Source organism: Chlorocebus sabaeus, chromosome 19 (assembly GCF_047675955.1).
Source record: "Chlorocebus sabaeus isolate Y175 chromosome 19, mChlSab1.0.hap1, whole genome shotgun sequence".
NCBI classification, from domain to species: Eukaryota; Metazoa; Chordata; class Mammalia; order Primates; family Cercopithecidae; genus Chlorocebus; species Chlorocebus sabaeus.
Window position 1 is genome coordinate 19,653,511 of NC_132922.1, and position 25,187 is coordinate 19,678,697.

General features: G+C 44.5%; 1 protein-coding gene across 4 annotated transcripts in view; it reads right to left on the reverse strand.

Moving 5' to 3' along the window:
- The window catches only part of RNF185 (ring finger protein 185), a 46,729-nt gene extending 23,070 nt beyond the window's left edge, over positions 1-23,659 (reverse strand). For 2 of the 4 annotated variants that reach the window (XR_005243520.2, XM_007975453.3), the window contains exon 1: positions 23,528-23,659. The gene's annotated coding sequence lies outside the window, so the exon portion shown is untranslated. Of the gene's footprint in view, positions 1-3,835; positions 3,858-22,245; positions 22,391-23,527 lie in introns of those variants that run through there. The other 2 variants (XM_038007591.2, XM_007975456.3) reach the window with 2 other exon arrangements.
- Between the last annotated feature and the right edge of the window lie 1,528 nt (positions 23,660-25,187).

A 25,187-nucleotide genomic window follows, 5' to 3' on the forward strand; every position in this document is an offset into this window, starting at 1 on the left:
ATATATATATATATATATATATATATATATATATATATATATAAAAAGGAATTACTGTTAATTTTGTTGGGTATGATAATGATATCTTTTTTTTTTTTTTTAACAAAACCTGACCTGCTAGAGATACATATTTTTGAAGGAATAAAGTATTTGGGATTTGCTTTAAAATACTCCAGGGGGGGAAAATAAAAATAGAGAGAAAAGATGAAACAAGAACAAGGAAGTTGGCTGTTGAAGCTGGGTGATGAATGGAGGTTCACTGTAATAGTCTGTGTGTGTGTTTGAAAATTACAATAAAAGATATTTTTTTCTTTTTTTGAGATGGTCTCGCTCTGTTGCCCAGGCTGGAGTGCAGTGGTGCAATCACATCTTACTGCAGCCTCAACCTCCTGGGCTCAAGCAATCCCCCGCCTCAGCCTCCTAAGTAGCAAGGACTACAGGTGCACACCACCATGCTCAGCTAATTTTTAAATTATTTTGTAGAGACGAGGTCTGTGTTGCCCACGGTAGTCAAACTCCTGGGCTCAAGTAATTCTCCTGCCTCAACCTCCCAAAGTGCTGAGAAAACAGGCGTGAGCCACGGCGGCTAGCTCCAATAAAAGGTATTTTTTAAAAAGATTAAGCTGTAGAAGAGTATGTATATAAACTTATTTGGGTAAAAACTAAGTATGTGGCCGGGCGCGGTGGCTCAAGCCTGTAATCCCAGCACTTTGGGAGGCCGAGACGGGCGGATCACGAGGTCAGGAGATCGAGACCATCCTGGCTAACCCGGTGAAACCCCGTCTCTACTAAAAAATACAAAAAACTAGCCGGGCGAGGTGGCGGGTGCCTGTAGTCCCAGCTACTCAGGAGGCTGAGGCAGGAGAATGGCGGGAACCCGGGAGGCGGAGCTTGCAGTGAGCCGAGATCTGGCCACAACACTCCAGCCTGGGGGACAGAGCGAGACTCCGTCTCAAAAAAAAAAAAAAAACTAAGTATGTATATGAGTATGTATGTATGTGGATCCATACACAGACAGGCAGACACACACACACACACAGAGAAAATGCCTAGAAAATACACATTAAACCATCAACAGTTATTTCTGGGATTATAAGGGCTAGGAGACATTGAATTATTATATTCTTACCCTGTTTCAATGTTTTATAACAAACAAGTATTACTTTCACAAGAACATTTTTAAAAAGGAAATCATAAAATGTGAAGTATATTACATATGTTACAATAATGAATATAGGTATTAGAAAATGGCTTTAGGCCAGGCATGGTGGCTCATGACTATAACCTTAGTACTTTGGGAGGCCAAGGCAGGAGGATCACTTATGCCCAGGAGTTTGAGGATGCAGAGAGCTATGAATGTACAATGTAGAAGAACATACTCAACTGTTAATAGCGATTATCTTGATATCAGTAAGGATGTAGAGGTCATTTTTACATGTATTTTTTTTTACATGTATTATTATTTTTACATGTATTACTGACATTTTTACATGTATTTTTTTTTTGCTTCTTTTTTGAGACGAGTCTCACTCTGTCGCCCAAGCTGGAGTGCAGTGGTGTGATCTCGGCTCACTGTAACCTCTATCTCCCAAGTTCATGCAATTCTCCCTGCTTCAGCTTCCTGAGTAGCTAGGCTTATGGGTGCCCACAACCACACCCAGCTAATTTTTGTATTTTTTAGTAGAGACAGGGTTTCGCCATGTTGGCCAGGCTGGTCTTGAACTCCTGACCTCAGGTGATCCACTCACCTCAGCCTCCCAAAGTGTTGGGATTACAGGCGTGAGCCACTGTACCTGGCCTTTACATGTATTACTTTTGAAATCAGTCAAAATAATAACAATACATAAAATTTCCCCCCACCATGTTCCAGTTTTCCCCAATCCTGAATGTTCTGAGTTCAAGTCCTGGTTCCATCACTGACTGTCCATATGGCCATGGTAGATCCCTTGATGATTTGAATCTCTTTTATCACCCGAAAAGCGAGAGTATCATGCCTCTTACAGGGCTACTGAGGTGGCCCTATGAAATAACACAGTGACCTGGAGGGCCCACCAAGGCAGGACAGGGCTGTTGCTGTTGGGGAGGCACACATTTCATACCATGTAACCTGGTCCGCTGCCAACCCACTTCCTGGACCCAACAAAGCTGTGCATGGCCCATACTCCTACACAGGCATAAGGGGACAACCAGGATCAAGGTAGGTGTTGGAGTAGGAATGGTTAAGGGACAGTAACAGGTCAGTTCAGAGTTTGCAGGGAGTGGCAGCCTTGTGCCAGGCCAGGCACTGAGACAGGCCTGCATGTCCCAACTGTAGGCAGGCCATATCACTCTCCTTGTAATTCTTAGTAGACACCATGTGGTCCCCACCCAGGCTCTAGAGCCTCATCCTAGCAGGCACTCAAATATTTGCTGAGTGAGGATGAGCACACATGACTGACTTTGGTCAACTCCTAGCTGGCTGGTCACCAACTTTTCTTGGTAACATATTTGGGCCCCACAGCTGTTCTCCTGGGGATTGTTTACTGAGCACCTACAGAACCATATGGGCCTGCCAGGACTGGGACAGTGATCCAAAACATAGAGGTTCCTGATCGGCTCAGGAACTAGGCAGAAAAAGAATCAGGTCCTAATCATACCTATATGGCCGTCTTGCTAAAATTTCTCATGGTCCCTGTAGAAGCTACAGACTTTGACCTGACCACAAAGCAACCTGGCTGTGGCTAGTTCTGTGCCCGTCCCTACCCTGACCATTCTTTTCTCCTGACCAGAATCCACTCTCTAGTTTTCAAAGCATTTCACATCTATCACTGCGTTTTATCCTCATGCCATTTTACAGATGAGGACACTGGGCCAGGGACATTAGAGGACTGCCTAAGGCCAGGACACCATGCAGTGCCAAATTCAGACTTCCTAACACAACATCAGCACTCTCTTCATTCTTATGTTACTCTATTAACATGCTGCTTTACAAAATTAAATACCTGGTCTTTGTCTTCCCTCAAATTTATTGTGCAATGTTGTAACTTTTGTGCCCTTTGAAATGAGTGCAGAGTAAATTAATCATTCATCCATTTATTCATTCAACCAACCAACAGTTTTCCAATGACAACTACATTTGAGGTCTGCTGCTACCAACTGTGGAGGAGTTACAAAGAAGAACAAGACCAAGTTGAGGTCTTGGAGTCTAGTACAGGAGCTAAAGGCACATAAATTAATTTTAAGAATTCTAAACAAGAGGCTCCATCAAACTCACCTGTTTTTTCTTCTGTTGTTGTTGTTTTTGCCTGTTTTTCTTAAACAAAGCATCCTCCCACCCTCCCCTCAAAAGATCTGGTTCCCAGATCCCTTCAGAGATTTAAACAGGATCTGCACCTAGATCAGGCCTAAGAATCTGTATATTTTTAATGTAGCCCTCACTTTCTACCCTAGACGATTCTCCAATTAACAGAGTTTTGGAAACTCAGCTCTAGAAGAGGGTACAGCTCTATCAATGGCACAAAGCAATACCAACAAAATACACTATTCTAGAAGGACAGAAACCTCAGGGCCTATCCAGCTACAAGCCACAGGGACTACAGAGAGGTCAGATAAACTTGGGGAGCAAGGGACAAATCTGCTGAATTCAGATCAATCAGCATTTGGTCCAACTGGAACACAGCTGATCATTTTAAGAAATAAGTTCACACCTAGTTTTGAAAAACAGCCCTAACTTTGAGATGTCCAGCGCGACACATGTGATGCTGGGACTAAGGCAGATTTGCAGTACTTAATGATCCTCTAGGAACACAGAGCCTGGTGGCCGAAGTTGACTGACCCAGTATCTTCAATATATTACCTTCCCAGAGCTGGCCTTTGGTCCACTTGGCCTGGCTCACCTCACAGGAACTGAGCAAGAAAGAGAACACAAGAGTTGAATATCCCTGCAGGAACCACCAGGGAACTTGATCACATGAGGAAATCTCTCTGTAGCATTCTTAAATTCAATTATCAAGTTCTAGAGAACTGTAGGAATTCATAATCTGCCTTATCTGCCCCTTTAACTCCAAGAATTTCTAGACCAGGGTATAGTGAGACCCTAGAAATGTTAATCTTCGGTATGAAGATTACGAATTTGGGTGATAAATAACTTGCACGATCCCAGCAGAGGTCTCATTTCTGTGGGCACATGCTTATTCACATGGAAGCTTTCTGCCAGGAACCCTGGCGTGCCTGAGCCTGTCTGCACCGCTCCTTAGACTGCTGCTGGACCACACGTAGGCAGAAATGGGACCTGCATTCCAAGAATGTCTACATCACACTCACAGAAGGCTGAAATGGGAAGAACTCTGAATAAGTTTACTGGAACTTAGAACACACAGAAACCAGCTTTGAAATTTTAAAGTCTAAGTGGTGTTTAGGTCCCGAGGCTAGCCCACAGAGATCTGGCCCTCAAATATAGGATCAGAAGAACAGAGAAGGCTGAAAGGACTGGCCTCTTTTCACTGGGGCTGCACCGGTCCTTTTCTCTGGTTCCCTCTAATCTTCCTATCTACTTAGTAGATAAGAATGAATCTTCAGGCCGGGCGCGGTGGCTCAACCCTGTAATCCCAGCACTTTGGGAGGCCGAGACGGGCGGATCACGAGGTCAGGAGATCGAGACCATTCTGGCTAACACGGTGAAACCCCGTCTCTACTAAAAAATACAAAAAACTAGCCGGGCGAGGTGGCGGGCGCCTGTAGTCCCAGCTACTCGGGAGGCTGAGGCAAGAGAATGGCGTAAACCCGGGAGGTGGAGCTTGCAGTGAGCTGAGATCCGGCCACTGCACTCCAGCCTGGGCGACAGAGCGAGACTCCGTCTCAAAAAAAAAAAAAAAAAAAGAATGAATCTTCAAGGATTCATTGAAGATCCTATTATTTGCCAGGCATTCAAGATACAGAAATAAAACATTTTTTTTTCACTCTAAAGGGAGACACAAACAAGTAAACCAACAAAGGCAACCCAGTGTACTGGGAACTGACAGTGTGTACATGGTACCTGAAGACAGAGAATGCTGGGAAAGACGTAGACATAGCACAAGAAACAAGTGCATAATTCATTGTGCTGAGTTCAGTGTACCCGAAGCCCAGGGCATATATAAGGATGGTAAGGCAGCAAGGGTTGGGACTAAGGCAAGAAGAAAAGCCTTTGATTCTTAGTGCCCTTCAGCCCTGGCCTGCTGGGCTCACATACCCTATCTGGTACCTAACCCAGATCTGCCTAACCTTCCAAAGGGCTCCATGATTTTAACGTCTCTTTTTCTCCCCATCTAGCTCCCACTAAATAAACTGGTACATCCACGTAATAGATTACATAGCCACTAAAAATAATGCTTCCACAGAGATTTTGCTTACATAGGAATTTCAATTACATGACATAATGTTAAGTGAAAAAAGCAGGATGGGCCGGGCGCGGTGGCTCACGCCTGTAATCCCAGCACTTTGGGAGGCTGAGGCGGGCAGATCACGAGGTCAGGAGATCGAGACCATCCTGGCTAACATGGTGAAACCCTATCTCTACTAAAAAATACAAAAAATTAGCTGGGCGTAGTGGCGGGCACCTGTAGTCCCAGCAACTCGGGAGGCTGAGGCAGGAGAATGGCATGAACCCAGGAGGTAGAGCTTGCAGTGAGCCGAGATCACGCCACTGCACTCCAGCCTGGGTGACAGAGCAAGACTCCATCTCGAAAGAAAAGAAAGAAAAGAAAAGAAGAGAGAGAGAGAGAGGAAGAAAAGAAAAAAAGAAAGGAAGGAAGGAAGGAAGGAAGGAAGGAAGGGAGGGAGGGAGGGAGGGAGGGAGGGAGGGAAAAGAAGGAAGCAGGATGTAAAATTGTATACAAAATTGAATATATATGTGGCCAGGTGCGGTGGCTCATGCCTACATTCCCAGCACTTTGGGAGGCTGAGGCAGGCAGATTGCTTGAACCCAGGATTTCGAGTAGCTGGGAGGCTGAGGCAGGAGAATAGCTTGAACCCAGGAGTCAGAGGTTGCAGTGAGCTAAGATTGCACCACTACACTCCAGCCTGGGCGAAAGAGCGAAATTCCGTCTCAAAAAATTTTTAAAAACCTGAATTTATTTGTTATCAGCAGGTTAAAAAGATACCAAAAAAAGAGGTAAAAAATATTAACTGTAGTAGTCTCTGGACAGTGGACTTATGGACAAATTTCTTAAGCTTTAAAAAATACTTACATGTACTTACCACCTTTTCCATAGTGAGTACTGTGTTAATACTCAGGAAAAAATAGGCCAAGCATGGTAGCTCACGCCTGTAATCCTAGCACTTTGGGAGGCCAAGATGGGAAGATTGCGTGAGGTCAGGAGTTCGAGACCAGCCTGGTCAACACAGAGAGATCTCATCTCAAATTACAAAATAAAAGATGTGAAAGGTCCAGTATATTCAGATCTCAGTAGAGGACAAAAAAGAAAGCAATCTGAATTAAGTACATTCACAACTGAGGTGTGAATGGTCCTTAGAATATTAATTATCTCAGAAATTTTAACAATTTTATTTTTTTAAATAAGTAACATGTATACAGGTACAACAAAAGGATATAGGCTGAAAAGTCTCTCCTTATTCCTGAAACCCAACATACCTGTTCTCTACCTTCAAGACTGCTTGACTATATCATTAGTATAAATCCCAGAAGTAGAACTGCAGGGTCAAAGTATTTATATTTGTAACTTTGAGATAGTGCCGAATACCCCCAGGGAAGATGTGCCAATTTATATTCCTATGAGAAATACATAAGACATTTGTTTCCCTATGTCCCTGCCAATGACATGTATGTTTTCCAAAAGATAATATATGTTTGTTTTGTTTTGTTTTTGAGACAGAGCTTCACTCTTGTTGCCCAGGATGGAGTGCAATGGCATGATCTTGGCTCACTGCAACCTCCACCTCCCGGGTTCAAGCAATTCTCCTGTCTCAGCCTCCTGAGTAGCTGGGATTACATGCACCCACCACCATGCCCGGCTAATTTTTGTATTTTTAGTAGAGACAGGGTTTCACCACATTGGCCAGGCTGGTCTCGAACTTCTGACCTCAGGTGATCCACCCACCTCGGCCTCCCAAAGTGCTGGGATTACAGGTGTGAGCCACTGAGCCTGGCCTGGAGAATATAAGTTAAGTGAAACGAGAAATATAATTTTGGCAGCCTGGGACGATAGTTTAAATTCACTAACTTGCTAGTAAGATTCATTACGTTCCACACACTGTGCCAGGCCTTAGAGATAGGACAATTTCTAAACATACACATACACAAATACACACATAAATATATTGTGAGAGAGTCTCGCTCAGGCACTCAGGCTGGAGTGCAATGGTGTAATCTCAGTTCACTGCAGCCTCCACCTCCCAAGCTCAAATGATCCTCCCACCTTAGCCTCCCAAGTAGCTGGGATTACAGGTGTGTGCCACCACACCCAGCTAGTTTTTTTGTTTGTTTGTAGAGATGGGGTTTCACCATGCTGCCCAGGCTGGTCTTGAACTCCTGGGCTCAAGCAATCCACCTGCCTCAGCCTTGGCCTCCCAAATTGCTGGGATTACAGGCATTAACCACCATGCCCATCGATAACACATATTTGAATGGGGATTCTAGAGTCAGTTGTTCCTACTTTTTCACGTTTTCGTCCACTACTTTTTTTTTTTTGAGACAGAGTCTCGTTCTGTTGCCCAGCTGGAGTGCAATGGCGTGATGTCGGGTCACCGCAACCTCCGCCTCCTGGGTTCAAGCGATCCTCCTGCCTCAGCCCCCCAAGTAGCTAGGATTACAGGTGCCCGCCACCACATACAACTAATTTTTTTGGTATTTTTCGTAGAGACAGAGTTTCACCATGTTGGTCACGCTGGTCTCGAACTCCTGACCTCAGGTGATCCGCCCACCTCAGCCTCCCAAAGTGCTAGGATTACAGGCATGAGCCACCACGCCCAGCCTCTTCCATTATTTTCAAATACAGAGAATGTTTTGATCATTTGTTGGGTTTTAAGCTTCAGTTATTTTTGAAAAATTACCAGGTTTCATTTTTTAAAAAGGACAAAATGGAGGCCAAGAATGGTGGCTCACTCCTGTAATCCTAGCACTTTGGGAGGCCGAGGCAGGAGGATCAGTTAAGGCCAAGAGTTCAAAACTAGCCTGAACAATATAGTGAGACCTCATCACCAAAAAAATCTAAAAATTAGCCAGGTATGGTGGTGTGTGCCTGTAGTTCTAGCTCCTTGGGAGGCTGAGGCAGGATGATCACTTGAGCCCAGGAGCTCAAGGCTGCAGTGAGCTATGATGATGCCACTGCACTCCAACCCAGGAGACAGAAGGAGACTGTTTCCTAAATTAAAAAAAAAATTTTTTTTTAAAGAGTGAAATGGGATTTGTACTACCACTGGCACAAACTTTTAAGTGTCATCCAAGAAGTTGCCTTGTCATAAAATGTTCCTTAACTTTTTTCCTTAAAAACTAGCACAGCACAGAGGAATGTGATGGCTGAGTTCAAATCTCAGCTCTGCAACTTATTCCGTAACTTCAGACAAGTTATTTTCTCTCTGAGCCTTTGTTTTTCTCATTTGCTAAAATGAGACTAATACGTTCCTCAGAAGACAGTTCTAAGAAATAGAGATAGCCAGGCGTGGTGGCTCACGCCTATAATCCCAGCACTTTGGAAGGCTGAGACGGGCAGATCATGAGGTCAGGAGATCAAGACCATCCTGGCTAACACGGTGAAACCCCGTCTCTACTAAAAATACAAAAAATTAGCCAGGCGTGGTGGCGGGCACCTGTAGTCCCAGCTACTCGGGAGGCTGAGGCAGAAGAATAGCATGAACCCGGGAAGCGGAGCTTGCAGTGAGCCAAGATCACACCACTGCACTCCAGCCTGGGCGACAGAGTGAGACTCCATCTAAAAAAAAAAACAAAAACAGAGATTAAACAGTACGGGACTAGCATACTACCTGGCACATAGGTTAAGTACTCATGAAATGTTAATCCCCCTCCTTTTTAAGGTCTCTCTGAGTTCACTGAAGGTAAACTGTTTTTGTATATTCCTCATAGAGACATGCAACCAGCAGGTACTTGGTTAATTTGCTGAGTAAATGAGTCACAACTTTCCTTTCTCAATGAGCATCGTTCCTTGACTGCAGAATAAATGAGACATCAGAACTGTGAATGTTTATGAGCTGAGAGGAAATCTAAAATTAGACACAATTTGACCCAGAGAAAATCAGATTTTCCCCAAGTGTTAAAATTAGGGGACACTTGTTATATATCTTATCACTATAAGTAACATCAGCTAACACTCTGCTCAGCCCTCTACATGAATTATCTCATTTAATCTTTATGGCCTTTAGGTAAACACCACTGTATCATCATTAGTATCGCTTGGGATGTTAAATAAAGGCTCAGAGTAGTTAGGTCACTTGTCCATGGTCACAGACTTAGTCAGAGGCAAAGCTTCCCAACCCAAGCCAATGTCCTTAACAAATGGTAACTCAATGATCTGTTCTTGGGCATCTCCTCAAGCGGATACCCAGCTTCCAGGTTCCTTACTCAGCACAGGGCTAGGTGCCTCAGGAGCACCTGATATCCACGTGTGTGTGTGTGTGTGTGTGTGTGAGTTGTGTGTGAGAGTTGACAGACCTGATGCCCAGGAGCAATTAGAACTGTACAACTCAATATAGCCAACTAGAGTTGTGGAAAATCAGTATCCTACAAGAGCAAAACATGCTGTTCAGAACTGGAAATGTTACATAAGAGTCATTTTTTTTTTTTAAAGTATTACCCAAAACTGTTACACAAATGAAAAAAAAATTCAGGGATCTGCAACTAGAAGTTTCAAGTTTTCTGAAATTGGTACCCCCCCCGCCGCCATTAAAGATAACATACTCACACAGAGTTTTGGTTATCCACTGAACTATATTACCCGCTCTAGTGAGATACCTCCTAGGGCCAACAGCACAGTGCCTGATAGGAAGTAGATGTTTGATTAAGGTATGTGAATGAATGAAGTGGATTTAATTTCAATCAAACCAATACAGCTGAGGAAAACAGTGTTTTAAAGAAAAGCTCTTCAGACTGGACAGACAACAATTAAGGGCTGTGAATTTCTAGTGTAACACCGTGAAAGGAATAATCTGGAGCCAGAGGACTTAGCCTAAGGCTCAGGTCTGTCACTCACTATGCCAGTGTCCTTACCTGCAAATGGGGAACAATTGTTCCTGCCATCCCTTTGTCATGAGAAAAATCTACTAAATAAGGGTTTTGCTTTTTTTTTTTTTTTGAGATGGGGTCTCACTCTGTTGCTCAGGCTAGAGTATAGTGGCACGATCTTGGCTCACTGCAACCTCCGCTTCCTGGGTTCAAGCGATTCTCCTGCCTCAGTCTCCCGAGTAGCTGGGACCACAGGTGTGCATCATCACAACCGGCCAATTTTTGTATTTTTAGTAGAGACAGGGTTTCACCTTGTTGGCCAGGCTGGTCTCAAACTCCTGACCTCAGGTGATTCGCCTGCCTCGACCTCCCAAAGTGCTGGGATTACAGGCATGAGCCACCACGCCCAGCCTTGTTATTATTTTAAATAAGTATGAAACAGTGCCTGCCCCCATTAGACAAAGAAACTAAGGAGGAAGCAGTAAGATTAATATTCTGAATTCATGATTGCAGGTGTGCACCACAACGCCCGGCTAATTTATTTGTATTTTTAGTAGAGACAGAGTTTCCCCATGTTGACCAGGTTGGTTTTGAACTCCTGACCTCAAGTGATCCGCCCACCTCAGCCTCCCAAAATGCTGGGATTATAGGCATTAGCCACCACACCTGGACAGATTTAACTTTTATTTTCACACAGTCAGTGAAACCTCATTAATTCAGATTCTATAAAATGTCATTAATTAATATTTTACCTGAGGTTGAGCTAAAGACCTCTAAAATATTCTGAAGGTAGAGTATAAAAACAATAAGGCTAACAAGATCCAACCAATTAAGTAGAAAACTTTAGATTTTAATACCCTGTATATAATTGACAAAACAATGATCTTACTTCTCCTTTCTTTTTTTTGAGATGGAGTTTCGTTCTTGTTGCCCAGGCTGGAGTGCAATGGCGCAATCTCGGCTCCCCGCAACCTCTGCCTCCCAGGTTCAAGAGATTCTCCTTCCTCAGCCTCCTGAGTAGCTGGGATTACAGGCATACACCACCACACCTGACTAATTTTGTATTTTTAGTAGAGACGGGGTTTCTCCATGTTGGTCAGGCTGGTCTCAAACTCCCGACCTCAGGTGATCCGCCCGCCTCAGCCTCCCAAAGTGCCGGGATTACAGGCATGAGCCACTGCGCCCAGCCTCTCTCTTCTTTCAACAGGAGGTCCTGACTAGGACCAACTGTGATTAAGGAGAAAACCAAAATGATACCATTTTGAAAAGTCTATAATATTGACTTTTACAAATTGGTCTTGTGTCTTGAGCCACCTCCATTATATTTGTTACCAGTGCTGTTTGGCAAACACTCAGAGAATGCCAACTACTAGGCCCATGATAAAAATAAATCAGAGGGCCAGGTGACGTGGCTCACGCCTGTAATTCCAGCACTTTGGGAGGCCGAGGCAGGTGGATCACCTGAGGTCAGCAGTTCAAGACTAGCCTGGCCAACATAGTGAAACCCCATCTCTACTAAAAATACAAAAAAAAAAAAAAAATTAGCTGGTCTTGGTGGTGGGCGCCTGTAATCCCAGCTACCAGGGAGGCTGAGGCAGAAGAATCGCTTGAGCCCAGGAAGCGGAGGTTGCAGTGAGCTAAGATCGTCCCACTACACTCCAGCCTGGGCGACAGAGTGAGACCCTGTTTCATAAACAAACAAATAAATAAATCAGAGAAGGTCCTGGTTCCTGTGCTCAAGGAGTTTATAACCAAGTCAGAATGTAACTATTAAAAAACAAAAAGCTTATCACACTAAGAAGTACCTTGGCAGAGATGATAGTGTTAAGAAAAACACAAGAAACTTCCTTGGGCTTTGCCCAGGATCCACTCCTGTATTCAGAGACCTGATCATCTTTAAAAACCCCCACCATGCCAGGCACAGTGGAACATGCCAGCTACTCAGGAGGTTGAGGCAGAAGGATTGCTTGAGGCCAAGAGTTTCAGACTAGCCTGGGCAGCATACAAAGACCTTGTCTCAAAAATAAATAAATAAATATTAAAAAATAAAAACCTGGCCAAGCGTGGTAGCTCACACCTGTGATCCCAGCACTTTGGGAGTACAAGGTGGGTGGATCATCTGAGGTCAGGAGTTCGAGACCACCTTAGCCAACATGGTGAAACCCTGTCTCTACCAAAAAATACAAATTAGCTGGGCGTGGTGGCACATGTCTGTAATCCCAGCTACTTGGGAGGCTGAGACATGGGAATCGCTTGAATCCAGGAGGTGGACGTTGCAGTGAGCCGAGATCGCGCTACTGCACTCCACCCTGGGTGACAGGGTGAGACTCTGTCTCAATAAATAAATTAAATAAATAAAAAATAAAAACCACATCTGGCCGGATGTGGTGGCTCACGCCTGTAATCCCAGCACTTTGGGAGGCCAAGGCAGGCGGATCAGTAGGTCAGGAGATCAAGACCATCCTGGCTAACATGGTGAAACTTCGTCTCTACTAAAAATACAAAGAAAACTTAGCCGGGCGTGGTGACAGCCGCCTGTAGTCCCAGCTACTTGGGAGACTGAGGCAGGAGAACAGCTACTTGGGAGGTGGAGCTTGCAGTGAGCCGAGATCGCGCCACTGCACTCCAGCCTGGGCAACTGAGCTAGACTCTGTCTCAAAAAAAAAAAAAAAACCCACATCATTGTTACATCACAAGGCACTTCTGAGGAGCAACCGGGAGAGTAAGTATCAGAGTCAGGTGCTATAGAAACTATCATAGGAATTAACCCGGCAACTGGACCCAGGACAGAATGGCCAGTCAGTCCCCTAGGCCATCTCCATAGAAGCAGACACAATCTGGCTCAATGAACATAGAAGTGCTGCTTTTAATCTTTGCATGTCCTTAGGCCAGCTGGAAGACAGGGTGCTTTGTTCCCAATGACCAGTGAAATGAAGAGATGGACTCATGTCATCTACAGCAGATGCAGAGTAGAGAAGTAGGGTTTGAAGGCCGGGCGTGGTGGCTCAGCTGGTAATCCCAGCACTTTGGAAGGTGGAGGCAGACAGATCACTTGAGCCCACAAGTTTGAGACCAGTCTGGGTAACATGGCAAAACCCCATCTCTACAAAAAATACAAAAATTAGCCAAGAGCAGTGGTGCATGCCTGTGGTCCCAACTACTCAAGAGGCAAAGGTGGAGGACTGCTTGAGCTCGGGAGGCAGAGGTTACAGTGAGCTGAGATCACGCCACTGCACTCCAGCCTGGGCGACAGAGAGACCCTGTCTTTAAAAAAATAAAAATTAAAAAAAGAGAAGTAGGGTATGATAACCAGGCAGCAATTAGGGCCACCTCTGAGAATTTTAAACCAGGAGCCACTTGGTCATGACTTTAAAAACTGTATTTCTGGCAATGATTTCTTGGAATGACACCAAAAGCACGGGTAACAAAAGAAAAAGTAGACAAATGAGATTTCATAAAAATTTAAAATTTTTGTGCATAAAAAGACACTACTAACAGAGTAAATGGCAATTCACAGAATGGGAGAAAATATTTGCAAATCGTATATCTGAAAAGGAATTAATATCCAGAATACACAGAGAACTCCTAAAACTTAACAACAAAACAACCTAATTCAAAAGTGGGGCCAGGTATGGTGGCTCAGGCCTGTAATTCCAGCACTTTGGGAGGCTGAGGCAGGCGGATCACTTGAGGTCAGAAGTTCGAGACCAGCTTGGGTAGCACGGCAAAACTTTGTCTCTACTAAAAATACAAAAAAATTAGCCAGGTGTGGTGGCACACACCTGTACTTCCAGCTACTTGGGAGGCTGAGGCAAGAGAATTGCTCGAACCCAGGAGGCAAGAGGTTGCAGTGAGCCCAGATTCCACCACTGCACTCGAGCCTGGGCAAGAGAGAGACAGACTCAGTCTCAGAAAAAATTTAAAAAGGGTGGAGGGGGCCAAGGACTTGAATAGAGACATTTCTTCAAAGAAGATATACAAATGTCTCAAAAGCACACAGAAGGGTGCTCAACATCACTAATCATTAGGGAAATGCAAATCAAAAGCACAATGAGATACCATTAGAATGACTACTATTTTTATAAAACCGGGAAATAACAAGTTTTGGCAAGGATGTAGAGAAATGGAACCCTTGTGCTCTGTTGGTGGGAATGTAAAATGGTACAGCTGCTGTGGAAAACAGCACGGAGGTTCCTCAAAAAACTTAAAAACTGAACTACCATATGATCCAGCAATTCTACCTCTAGGTATGTACCCAAATAATTGAAAGCAAGGTCGCAAAGAGTAGCAGTATTCACAATAGCTGAAACATGGAAGCAATCCAAGTGTGCATCAACAGATGAATGGATAAGCAAAATACATACAATGGAATATCATTTTATCTTCAAAAGGGAGAAAAATTCTGACATATGCTGCAACATAAATGAACCTCAAGAACATCATGTAAAGTGAAATAAGTCAGTCAAAGGAAGACAAATACTAAGCTGGGTGCGGTAGTGCCCACACGTAACCCCAGCTACTTGGGAGGCTGAGGCAGAAAGATCGCTTAAACCCAAGAGTCTGACACCAGCCACACGGTTAGACCTCATCTTCAAAAAAAAAAAAAAAAAAAAAAAAAAAAGGACAAATACTGTATGATTCTACTTATATGATGTACTTAAAATCATAGATAGTGGAGTAGTGGTTGGTAGTGGCTAGGGTGAAGACGAAATAGCGAGTTGTTGTTTAATGGACACAGAGTTTTACTTCTGCAAGACGAAAACAGTTCTGGAGGTAGATGGTGGTGATGCTTCCAGAATATGAACATACTTAATACCACTGAGCTGTATACTTAAAAAATGGTTAAGATGGTAAATTTTATATGAATTTCACTACAATTAAAAAATCTAGGTCCAGGTACAGTGGCTCATGCCTGTAATCCCAGCACTTTGGGAGGCCAAGGCGGGCAGATCACTTGAGGTCAGGAGTTCGAGACCAGCCTGGGCAAGTGGCCAAACCCCATCTCTACTAAAAACACAAAAATAAGACAGGTGTGGTGGTGAGCGCCTGTAATTCCAGCTATTTGGGAGGCTGAGGCACAAGAATTGCTTGAACCCAGGATGCAGAGGTTGAAGTGAGCTGAGATGATACCACTGCACTCAGCCTGGGTGACAACGGAGTGAGACTCTGTCTCAAAAAAAAAAAAAAAAAGAAAAAGAAAAAAAAGGAAAAAAAAAACACCTGCATTTCCATAAAAGGTCATATATTGTGTGATTTTCTTATTAGAATCTTATTGGAAGTATCTAGAATAGGCAAATTCATAGAGACAGAAAGTAGATCAGAGGTTACCAGGAGCTGGGGGGAGGAGAGAATAGGGAGTTATTGCTTCATGGGTAGAGTTTCTGTTTGGTAAGCTGAAAAAGTTTTGGAAATAGTGGTGATGGTTATACGACATTGTGAATTTACTAAACGCCACTGAATTGTACATTTAAAAATAGTTAAAAAGGGCCAGGCACAATGGCTCACTGCTGTAATCCCAGCACTTTAGGAGGCTGAGGCAAGGATTGCTTGAGCCCCAGAGGTTGAAGCTGCAGTGAGCTGCCACTACACTTCAGCCTAGGCCACAGAGTGAAACCCTCTCTCAAAAAAATTTAAATAAATAAAATTAGTTAAAACGATAAATATTATGCTATGTACATCTTACCACAATAAAAAAAAATTATAAGAAAATCTATGCTCCTTATTTTAAAAAATCAAGGCCGGGCGCGGTGGCTCAAGCCTGTAATCCCAGCACTTTGGGAGGCCGAGACGGGCGGATCACGAGGTCAGAAGATCGAGACCATCCTGGCTAACACGGTGAAACCCCGTCTCTACCAAAAAATACAAAAAACTAGCCGGGCGAGGTGGCGGGCACCTGTAGTCCCAGCTACTCGGGAGGCTGAGGCAGGAGAATGGCGGGAACCCGGGAGGCGGAGCTTGCAGTGAGCTGAGATCCGGCCACAGCACTCCAGCCTGGGCCACAGAGCGAGACTCCGTCTCAAAAAAAAAAAAAAATCAAAACTACATTTCTATCCCACTAAGAACATACCAAGTGCTTATTATACACATTATGTCTACATAGTAAGACTTATTGAATAAATGAACAGTTAAGGAAATGGAAATCTATGCAGGCCATCAGAAGTAATGCTTATAGGCTGGGCGCGGTGGCTCACGCCTGTAATCCCAACACTTTGGGAGGCTGAGGTGGGTGGATCGCCTGGGATCAGGAGTTTGAGACTAGCCTGGCCAGCATCGTGAAATCCCGTTTCTACCAAAAACACAAAAATTAGCTGGGTGTGGTGGCAGGTACCTATAATACCAGCTACTCGGGAAGCTGAGGCAGGAGAATCATTTGAACCCGGGAGGCAGAGGTTGCAGTGAGCTAAGATGGCACCATTGCACTCCAGCCTGGGCAACAGAGCCAGACTCTGTCCCCGCTCTCACACAAAAAAAAGAAGTAATGCTTGTAGAGGTGGCTGGCAAAAACATGGAGACATTAACATTAAAATGTGTTTTTTCTTCAGTTTTAGATTTTAATAGGAAAAAGCAAGATATGGAACTGTGTACAGTGAGTGATTCCAACTATTACAAATGTGCCCCGTGGCAGGAAACAAGAAGGAAATATAGCAACTGTAACAAAGGTTCTCTAGATACTAGAGCTAGGGATGATTAGGGTGGGGAGACGGAGATTTTTCTGTATTTTCCAAAATGTCTAAAATGAGCACATGGGCGGGGCATGGTGGCTCATGCCTGTAATCCCAGCACTTTGGGAGGTTGAGGCAGGTGGATCACTTGAGGTCTGGAGTTCCAGACCAGCCTGGCCAAGATCATGAAACCCCCTCTCTACTAAAAATGCAAAAATTAGTCGGGTATGGTGGCACGTGCCTGTAATTCTAGCTACTCGGGAACTGAGGCACAAGAATTGCTTCAATCTGGGAGATGGAGGCTGCAGTGAGTCAACATTGTGCCACTGCACTCCAGCCTGGGCAACAGAGCAAGACTCCATCTCTAAAAATTAATAATAATAAAATAAGCACATATTACTTTCACAATTTACATTACTGAAGTTTTTGTTTGTTTCAAGATACACGTCCAAGATGGTCTGGTTACAGTCGAATGCTGTAGGATCAAGATAGGCCTAGGTGCACTGTAGTTATGTAGCTATGAGCAGCTAGTCCTGAGCATTCAAACCACCACTGACTCCTCGACTCCCTGCCTATAACCAGACATACACCAGAGTAGCACCCAAAATGAAGGCTCCCCAACTGGTCTTATCATATCTTGGTAGACAACCTCATTTCTGGACACAAACAGTACCCTTTCTTTCACTTGACCATGGCCACTCCAACTCCACATGGCCAGAAGTGGCTGGGTTTGAGTCAAGTTCTGCGTGGTCAGTAGCCTCAAAAGGAAATTTACTTTGTGCTTCAGTATGTCCAGATCCAACGACATTCAGATCAGGGAGATACTGGCATTGCCTCAGAATTTGCAGGTCAGATCATTGAGTTGTTTCAAGGGATCTGCAAACTCTTTGAATACCTACATTCAAAGTTGTACATGATAACAAATAACTCAATTACAAAATAAGCAAAAGAGCTAAACAGACATTTCTCCAAATAAGATATGCAGATGACCAATAAGAACATCATCATCATCGTCAGCCATTAAGGAAATGCAAATCAAAACCACAATGAGATATCACTTTACACCCACTAGGAGAGATATAATTTTTTTAGTGGGCAATAACAAGTGTTGTTGTGGATGCGGAGAAACTAGAACCCTCATACATTTGAGTGCAAATGGCCAGGTGCGGTGGCTCACGCCTGTAATCTCAGCACTTTGGGAGACTGAGGCAGATGGATCACCTGAGGTCGGGAGTTCAAGACCAGCTTGACCAACATGGAGCAACCCTGTCTCTACTAAAAAAAAAAAAAAATACAAAATTAGCCAGGCGTGGTGGTGCATGCCTGTAATCCCAGCTACCCAGGAGGTTGAGGCAGGAGAATCGCTTAAACCCAGGAGGCAGATGTTGCGGTGAGCCAAGATCGCACCACTGCACTCCAGCCTGGGCAATAAGAGTGAAATTCTGTCTCAAAAACAAACAAACAGACAAAAAATTTTTAAAAAATAAATTTTAGTGCAAATGCAGGCCGGGTGTGGTGGCAATACCTGCAATCCCAGAACTCTGGGAGGCCTGAGGCAGGTGGATCACCTGAGGTTGGGAGTTCAAGACCAGCCTGCCCAACATGGTGAAACCCCATCTCTACTAAAAATACAAAAAACAGCTGGGCATGGCGGCACACGCCTGTAATCGCAGCTATTCCAGAGGCTGAGACAGGAGAATCACTTGAACCCGGCAGTGGGGGGTTGCAGTAAGCTGAGATCGTGCCACTGTACTCCAGCCTGGGTGACAGAGTGAGACTCGGTCTCAAAAAAAAAAAAAAAAAAAGACAATGAGGAACTGTCTCAGATATCTGATGACACCAGGGAGACTTGATAACTAAATGTGATGTAGGATCCAGGATCGGGTCCTGAAACAGAAAAAGGATATAGTAGGACAAATGGTAAAATTTGAATAAAGTCTCTAGATTAGCTAGTAATATTGTATTAATGTTAAATTTCTTGTTTGGATAATTTTGATATAATTATGTACAGTTTTGACATTAGGTGAAGTTAGATGACAAATACACAGAAAGTTTGTGGATTATTTCTGCAAGTTTAGTATAAGGTTAAAATTATTTCAAAATAAAAGGGCCGGGCGCAGTGGCTCACGGCTGTAATCCCAGCACTTTGGGATGCCAAGGCGGGTGGATCTCCTGAGGTCAGCAGTTCAGGACCAGCCTGGCCAACATGGTGAAACCCATCTCTACTAAAAATATAAAAATTGGCCGGGTGTGGTGGCACATGCCTGTAATCCCAGCTACTTGGGAGGCTGGGGCAGGAGAATTGCTTGAACCTGGGAGACAGAGGTTGCAGTGAGCGGAGATTGTGCCATTGCACTCCAGCCTGGGCAACAAGAGTGAAACTCCATCTAAAAAATAATAATAATAAGGGGCCAGGCAGTGGCTAAAGCCTGTAATCCCAGCACTTTGGGAGGCTGAAGCAGGTGGATCACGAGGTCGGGAGATCGAGACCATCCTGGCCAACATGGGAAACCCCGTCTCCGCTAAAAATACAAAAATTAGCCAGGCGAGGTGGTGTGCGCCTGTCGTTCCAGCTACTCAGGAGGCTGAGGCAGGAGAATAGCTTGAACCCAGGAGGTGGGGGTTACAGTGAGCCGAGATTGCGCCACTGCATTCAAGCCTGGACGACAGAGGAAGACTCCGTTTCAAAAATAAATAAATAAATAAACAAATAAAATAAAATAAAATAAAAAGTTGAACTACAATATATGGCTGGGAGTGGTGGCTCATACCTGTAATCCTAGCACTTTGAGAGGCTAAGGTAGGAGAAACGTTTGAGCTCAGGGGTTTGAGACCAGCCTGGGCAACATAGTGAGACCTCGTCTCTACAAAAAATTTGAAAGTTAGCTGGGTGTGGTGGTATGTGCCCTTAGTCCCAACTACTCGGGTGGCTGAGGTGGGAAGATGGCTTGAGCCCAGGAGGTCAAGGTTGTAGTAGGCTACGTTCGTGCCACTGCACTCCACCTTGGGCAACAGAGCGAGTCACTGTCTCAAAAAAAAAAAAAAAAAAAAGGTACATGATGCAGGTCAGGAATTGGCAATTTTTTTCCGTAAAGGGCCACAGAGTAAATACTTTAGACTCTGTCGACCATATGGTTTTTATGGCAACTAATCAACTCCACTGAGTAGCATCAAAGCACCCAAAGACAATACGTAAATATATATGTATAAATATAAATAAATGGGTGTGGCTGAAATGAACACTGAAATGTTATTTTCCTGTAATTGTCACCCATGTAATATTATTATTCTTTTATTTCCCATCATTTAAAAATGTAAAAAGCAGGCCAGACATGGTGGCTCATGCCTGTAATCCCAGCACTTTGGGAGGCCGAGGCGGGCAGATCACGAGGTCAGGAGATGGAGAGCACCCTGGCTAACACAGTGAAACCCCATCTCTACTAAAAATACAAAAAAATAGCCAGGCATGGTGGCGGGCGCCTGTAGTCCCACCTACTCCTGAGGCTGAGGCAGAAGAACGGTGCAAACCCAGGAGGCAGAGCTTGCAGTGAGCTGAGATCACGCCTCTGCACTCTAGCCTGGGCAACACGGCCAGATGCCGTTTCAAAACAAAAAAGAAAAATGTCCGTGGCTCAAGCCTGTAACTCCAGCACTTTGGGAAGCTGAGGCGGGTGGATCACGAGGTCAGGAAATCGATACCATCCTGGCTACCACGGTGAAACCCCATCTCTACTAAAAATACAAAAAATTAGCCAGGAGTGGTGGTGAGCGCCTGTAGTCCCAGCTACTCAGGAGGCTGAGGCAGGAGAATGGTGTGAACCCCGAAGGCGGAGCTTGCAGTGAGCCAAGATGACACCACTGCACTCCAGCCTGGTCGACAGAGAGAGACTTCGTCTAAAAAAAAAAAAAAAATGTAAAAAGCATTCTTAGGTCACAGACCATATAAACAAGCAGTAGGTCCAAGTTTGGTTCACAGGCTATATACAGTAAGAAGATCCCCACTCTAGGTCAGAATTTGCTAATGTGTGCTTCAATTAAAAAAAAAAAATAGATTTTACATCAAGTAGATTAAACAAATGAAACAAGTTATTATCTTGGCTTATAAAGCACATTTCCTTATTGCAGGACCTCTCAGTGCTTTTAATGTGGTATTACATATTGAGAAGCTTCAAGAAAGAATAATGGTATGTGGCTTTCTCAAACTTATTATTAGCATTAAATCCTTTTTTCAGAGCCATTTCTTCAGACCAGTGGCCTGAAGAACACACTTATGAGAATGTTAATTCAGATGCTTCTTTAAAAGGAAACTTTTAGATCAAGAAGTTCTAAAAACTCCAACAAATTAAGATCATTTTACCCAGTACCTGGATAACATCTGAATAAGCATTTCACAACTTTTTTATTTTTTAATCTTGGGAAACACAAGTCGATAAACACTGGCAAGAAGTTTTGGATCAACCCTAACCTTTTTTTTGTGGGGGCAGGGGAGTAAGTCAGCAGAACTGGGTCGTAATATGGAGCCTCTGCTCCCTAAGATAACATAAACATTCCTAAGCATTCTAGCAGGTGTTGAAAAAGTGACTTAGGCGAGCTCTGTAACGCACAAAATAAGGACATAATAATGTTTGATTAGAAAACTAAAGGTATGCTAGAGGCCAGGCACAGTGGCTCACACCTGTAATCCCAGCACTTTGGGAGGCTGAGGCAGGCAGATCACTTGAGGTCAGGAGTTCGAGACCAGCCTGGTCAACATGGTGAAACCCCATCTCTCCTAAATATACCAAAAAAAAAAAAAAAAAAAAAAAAAAAAAAAAAATTAGCTGGAACTGGTGGTATGTGCGAACTGGCAAGTCAAGTCTGTAAGAGGACTGTTTTTATATGATGCATGGAAAGCTAGCCAACAGACTGCAAAAACTCTCTCACATCTATACACATATTGCTGAAGAGAGGATTCAAGCAGGGATTATGTTCCAGGGAGGAGAAGGCCGATCTGAACAACCTCAAGAGGTCCTCCCAACTGGGAGTCCTCAATTTTGTGACTGAGAGTTCACTGGCTTCTCCTGGTCAAACATAAAATCTTCAGAGGCATTTCCAAGTTGTTAGAAAAAAGCTACTAACCCATGGGGTAGGACCCAGTTTACTTATTCATTCAACAAACATTTAAGGTACGTCTATCAGATATTGGGTCATTCCAAAGTCCTTGAAAAGAAGGATGGTGCCCAGGACAACCAGGAAGAGATTATGTAAGGTCAGAGGCATTGGCCTTATTTACAGGAGATGTAGGCTAAAGTGATGGAAGTGTCAAGAAAAGAGAGAAGAAAAAAGTCACATTTGCCCTAAGGGCAGAGTCAGCACCAGATAGATGCAGAACAACTCCTTAGAATCACAGACTTTCAAATTGGAAAGGACCTTCATCTAATACCTATATACCTCTCTCCAAAGGAGGCACGGAGGCAATCCATTCACTCCATCGCTGGTCAACTCTGATGATTCTTCCATTTAAGTTCTTCTATTAAGCAAAAATCTTGTCTTCTTGTAGAATTCACCTGTTAGTCCTAGTTCTGCCTCTTTTAGCCTAAAGATGAAGTGGAAGTCCCCTTTGCCATTAACAATATTTTCAATTTATTTATTTATTTATTTTTTGAGACAGAGTCTCGCTCTGTCGCCCAGGCTGGAGTGCAGTGGCGCGATCTCGGCTCACTGCAAGCTCCGCCTCCCGGGTTCCCGCCATTCTCCTACCTCAGCCTCCAGAGTAGCTGGGACTACAGGCGCCCGCCACCTTGCCCGGCTAGTTTTTTCTATTTTTTAGTACAGACGGGGTTTCACCGTGTTAGCCAGGATGGTCTCGATCTTCTGACCTCGTGATCCGCCCGTCTCGGCCTCCCAAAGTGCTGGGATTACAGGCTTGAGCCACCGCGCCCGGCCTATTTTCAATTTTTAAAAAGTTAATTCCCTTCCAGTGCTATCTTTACTGAGCTAACCATTCCAGTTCTTTCAAAGTTCCTGACCTGGCACCAGCTGCCTCAAAGCGAAGAATGGATATCTAGTGCTCACAGCAGGAAAGCACTTAAAATCAATGAGATTCAAACATCAGTATATACAGGACCCTCCTAGGCATAAGTTCAGATTCTAAACCAGAAGTCTGAATTGAGTCCCGTACTGTAAAGCCGGCATCTCAGAGAATTTCAAAGCAGATGGTGTAAGAACCATATTTTGAGAAACACTGCCCCGTTTTAGACACGAGGAAACTGAGGCCCAGCACAGGAAAGAGATTTGGCCCAGAACGCAAAATTGTCTGTCGGTGGTGAAGTCTCGAATCCAGGTCTCTTACTCTCAGCCCAACTCTGTTCACCGCGCTCCCCGGCCTCTGCTTCTCCACTCAGGGCAAACTCGTGAAATGCACTCCCAGATGATACAGGCGGCCTCGCACGGGGGACAGAATGGGAATCAGTGCCCATGCCTCGAAAGGAGAGCTTGTGGGAGCCCTTCTCTTTCTCAAGGCCTCAGTTTCCCCAATCTGTAATCATGGGACGCAGAACCACAACGCCAGCCCGTCCTCTTTTCGGGGACCAGAGGCACCACCGGTCTTGCTGTCTCTGGGCCCCTGGGCTCAGATGTTGAAGCCCGTGTGTCCCGGGAAGGCGGACCCGGGTCTCCCGCCCCCGTCCCTAAACCTTGGCGGTCCCCGCCCCAACCCCAGCCCCTCACATACCTGCCTCTGCGCAGTTAACGTCGTGGGGGGCCGCCCAGTCGATCAGTTTTTCGGCTACACGGCCAATACTACCGCCGCGTCAATCTGTTGGGTAGGACCTCTGACCCCTCCTACGCAGACTCCAGTCACATGACGCGAAGCCGCCCCTCTCGGAGGGACTTCCGGCCCCAACCGGAAGAGGTTAGTCTCCATGTCCTAAACTCTAAGGTTCCGCCTGCGGGCAGGAAGCGGAGGAACGTTGGAGCTCTTTGGCAGCTTTTCAAAGAACTTGGGTTCGGGGCTCCTGAAAGAAAAAAACTGATTTCCGACCGGGCGCAGTGACTCCCACCTGTAATCCCAGCACTTTGGGAGGCCGAGGCAGGATGGATCACATGAGGTCAGGAGTTCGAGACCAGCCTGGCCAACATGGTGAAACCCCTCTGTACTAAAAATACAAAAATTAGCCGGTCGTGGTGGCGCACATCTGTAATCCCAGCTACTCGGGAGGCTGAGGCAGGAGAACCACTTGAACCCGGGAGGCGGAGATTGCAGTGAGCTGAGATCGCACCACTGCACTCTAGCCTGGGCGACAGCGAGACTCCGTCTCAAAAAGAAAAAAAGAAAGAGAAAGGAAGAAAACATTCCGGAAAGTACCAGATAAACTTGGTACATCTTGTTACACCAGAATATAAGGATGATGGTAATAAGAATCATGGGAATATGTCAAAGAACACAGGAGCTGTCTTTAAAGAGATCCCACTGGCCAAGTCAGGGCAATTTCAGAATCAAAATATGGAGTAATAGTAATACAGTATAACTAATTGAATAAAATAGTAATCCATGAGTCTTTGCAGACATAAAGAAGTGAGTATATTAATGGGTGAAGGGAAAGTCTTCCTTTTAGTAGAATGCCAACTAATAAACTGTTGTAACCGAGTGAGTTAGAGAGAAATGCCACACCTTGAGATGAATTCAGAAGTCCTTTATTAGCCGGCGACCGAGAGACAGCTAAATTCAGGAGTGCTTTATTGGCCGGCAACCGAGAGACGGCTAACGCTCGAAATTCTCTCGGCCCCGAGGAAGGGGCTAGTTTTGTTTTTATACCGTGGTCTAAATAGGGGAGGGGGGAGTTTAGCTGAAGCAATTTTTACCCTGTCTCTACTAAAAATTTTACAGAAGCAGAACTGGCAAAAAGTTAAAAAATTAATTGGTTACAAAAGCAGTTACAAAAAAATAAACAGTTCCAGGTGCAGGGGCTTAAACTATCACAAAGAGAGAAATGCAGGGGCTTTGGCTGCCATCCAGGGAGCGCATCCCCAGGAGCTGCTGGTGCAGCTTGCCTCAGTATCTTATCGATAAGTAAGTGCATTTCTGGACATGCTTTGAGTCAGTTTACTCTAGTTACGCCCTTAAGGGAGGGAGGTAAAGGGGCTGTAAGTGAAGGAACTAAAATGGAGTCTGTCTGGCTCTCTCAGCTGAGAGAGACCATCAGGTTAAAACAAGGTAGGGTATGACAAAACATGGTGGAATTAGGAAATCAATAATGTGTGGTAGAACTATAGAAACGGGATGTTTAAAACAGTAAAAGTGTCTCCCACAAATTACCTATTGATTACAAAGGGAAAACGGTGATGTTACAGAGGTGTAACCTAGCAGAACAAACGGATCAAAATGATCAAAG